At 39.3% G+C, this 3,429-nt stretch overlaps 1 non-coding gene across 1 annotated transcript; it reads left to right on the plus strand.

The window, feature by feature from the left end:
• The first annotated feature begins 3,016 nt into the window (after window positions 1-3,016).
• LOC122150534 lies at window positions 3,017-3,119 on the plus strand. Its single transcript, XR_006163716.1, has one exon. It is a non-coding gene; the product is annotated as a U6 spliceosomal RNA (small nuclear RNA).
• Window positions 3,120-3,429: the final 310 nt, after the last annotated feature.

The following is a 3,429-nucleotide window of genomic DNA, read 5'->3' on the forward strand; positions in this document are numbered from 1 at the left end:
CACCACTAAAACATTTGTCTGTCTTAATTAATGAAAGACACCCTATGGAATCTTAAGTCTATTACAAATAACTATGTTCCCTATCAACATGAGGGACCTGTATTCAGATTGTTCTTCTGTATTTTAAAGGTAACTATTACAGGGATCAATAACCCACTCATATGTTAATTAATCACATCTCTTAAAAGGCTTAAGATAGAGATCATACAGAAACAAGGCAAAATTCTAAGCAGCTGGAAGAAAACATTTATGTATGGAAAGTGCTGACAGAGGAATCAGAAAACCTGGATTCACAATACAGAAGTACGTTCCCTGAAGTCCTTGTTTTCTCATTCATAAACTGAAGGGGGAAAACATAAAAACATACACAAAAAATGTGTACTTTGAAAAAGGGCATGGAAGTGGCATCATCTGACTTCTTCTAACTTCACGAGAGGGAGACAGAATCACCTTTCTCTCTCTATGGGCCAGTAAGGCTGCCACTCTGTCTCTTGCCTCTTGGTTCAACTGCCGGTGTGTCTCAGTTGGATGTCTTTCCCAGAGTGTCTCTGCCAAGGAGGTCTAGTGAGGGACCTCAGGTCCAAGTATGTGCTTCACTTCACCTCCAGCTCTTCTCTCTTCTTTGCAGTAAGGTGCCCCCTCTGACTCTAGGATTGCTTATTTTAAGCCCAGCACCATAGCCATAACCAATCCTCACATTAGAGCTCTGTATGCCTTATTTGCATGGTGTAACCCAGTAATCTGATGTGAGTTACAAAGACTGTGGCTGGAAAAGCCATATCAAGCAAGTCACTGCACAATTAACTTCCTACATCTCAGGATTTTTGTGAAATCAAACAAAATATTCTGATAACATTTTTAAGCCTATCTATGGAGGAAAGTTTCTTGTTATTGTTGACACATTATTGGCAACTTTTTTTTGAAAGAGAATATTTTTTGACACACAAAACTGATCATTTATTAAGGTTTGCAGGCCTTTGATTTATGTTAATGTTAATATTAATTTTAAAATATGCATTATCTGTCTACTATTGTTATTATGTGCTGTCGAGTCAGACCCAACTCATAGTGATCCCTTCTTGGGTTTCCGAGGCAGTATCACTACGGAAGTCTACTAGCAAGACAATAAATTATGTGGATAGTGGTAATTCACACTGGTGCATGGTAATTCACACTGGTGCCATCTTCAATGGCACTCACAAGCTTTTAAGACTCCAGTTGCTCCTCACCAAAGTAGGATGTAGAACACTCATTTTGGACTATATTATGTCAACTGACCTTATTATCCCCTGAGACCGTGGTCCTGAGCTCCCAGGCCCAGTGACTCATTCTCTCCAAGTGCTGGGTGATCACTCAGATGTTTTCATAACTTTGACCCCTGTATGCAAACCATATTCATGGATATATATGCAGCACATATAAATACATAAGTAGAAATATCCCTTGTCAAACCTATATATATCCATGGGTGTAGGCCCATTTGCCTTCCCAACCCTGTTCAGCTTGAGTGTCTATCTGTGTATCCACTCATAGATTACAGTTTTTACTGTTATTGCAGAATTGTATATGTGAGTTTACCTTCTTGTCTTTTACTCTGTGCTCTTCCCAGTGTCTTACTTTGTCTTGATCATCTTATGTTAACCTCCTCCAATTTTATGTATTCCTTCTCTTCACTTGAGGACCCCTGGGGTGCAGTGCCTAGGGCATTGACCAGAAGGTTGGTGGTTCAAACCCACCAGCCACTCCACAGAAGGAAGACTGGGTGATCTACTTCCATAAAGATTTACCACCTCGGAAACCAAAAGGGTTGCTATGAGCTGGAATTGACTCATGGGCAGTGAGTTTGGTTGTTTTGGTTTTCTCTTCACCCAAGTTAATATGTGTCTTTCAGTCTTTAAATGGAATTTGTAGGTGAGCCCAAACAGCTGCATACAGACCTCATTTAATCTTACTTTAGTGCAAGAAAAGACTGAAGATTTTGTGATGGTTTCAAAGCTGCATATGCAGCCAGCGAAGGTGATTGTGGTGAAGAATGTGTTGCAAGTAGGAATTGGCTCACACTGCTGTCGAGTTGGATCCAACTCATGGTGACCCCTCCTTAGATTTCTGAGGAGGCATCAATGTGGAAGTAGATTGCCCAACCTTTCTTTTGAGGATGGCTTGTGGGTTTGAACAGCCGGGCTTCTGGTTAGCAGTCAAATGCCTTAGGCACTACGCCACCAGAGCTACTGGGATTGGTTCAGTCATTTCAAAATAAGAGAATACTTACATAACCTTAAAGGACAAGTAGGAGGTCTGCTAGTGTAGTGCCTAAGGCACTTGACTGCTAACCAAAAGTCTGGTGGTTCAAACCCACCAGCCACTCCTCAGAAGAAAGGTTGGGCAATCTACTTCCGTAGCTATGCCACCTCAGAAACCCGAGGAGTCGCTATGAGTTGGGTCCAACTTGACTGCACATAACAACAACAAAGGGCAAGTAGGAGCTGCCTTTATATTGGACATTGTATCCCAGGGAGTTCCTGTATATTATTAGACTTGGAGACCCTCAGGATAAAAAAAAAAAAAAGACAATTCTACACTGCTTTAACTTATTAACAGATGTTAAAAGTGGGAAAATGATGAGATATTGGAAGATTAATTTGTCATAAAACCAAAAAAAAAAAGGCCAAGGGCTATTTTAGCTTCATTATTTATTTATTTATTTATTTTTTTGAGATCCTTCCAAAAGAAGCAACTTCAATTTAGTTAAATGATCACTTAAAATATTTAGAGCAAGAATTTGATAATTTCTTACCTCAAGTTTTATTTTCCCCCAATACATGAAAATCTAAATAATTATTCCCAAATCACTTAATCAAATTTAACTATACTGGAAAATCTATATTTCTATACATATTATTCATTTGAAAGATCAACTATTCTATTTAGTGCAGTCTGAATTAAATTAAGTTAAACTTTTTTCAAAACAGGCAGTCTATAAAGATGGAAAAAACTGTATTAAAAATGACAATATCTTGTGCTGGTTTTAGCAGCATATACACTAAAACTGGAACAATAGAAGATTAGTGTGACTTCTGTGCAAGGATAATATGAATATCTATGACATGTTCTATATTTTTTCGGAGGGAGAAGGAGAGATAATAACTAACTGTTGTTGTTATGTGCCCTCGAGTCAGACCCGACTCATAACGACCCCTCCTTGGGTTTCCAAGGCTGTATCACTACTGAAGTAAATTCCCCAACCTTCCTTCCGAGGAGTGGCTGGTGGGTTTGAACCTCCAGCCTTCTGGTTAGCAGTCAAATGCCTTAGGCACTATACTACCAGAGCTCTTAAAAACTAACTAGTCAAAAACCAAAACCAAACTCACTGCTGTAGAGTCGAGTTTAACTCAAAGTGACCCCTCCTTGGGTTTCCGAGTTGGTATCTCT

The sequence above is a fragment of the Orycteropus afer genome, unplaced genomic scaffold (assembly GCF_000298275.1).
Source record: "Orycteropus afer afer isolate SDZICR_OR568_19922 unplaced genomic scaffold, OryAfe1.0 scaffold00162, whole genome shotgun sequence".
In the NCBI taxonomy this organism is placed as follows: domain Eukaryota; kingdom Metazoa; phylum Chordata; class Mammalia; order Tubulidentata; family Orycteropodidae; genus Orycteropus; species Orycteropus afer.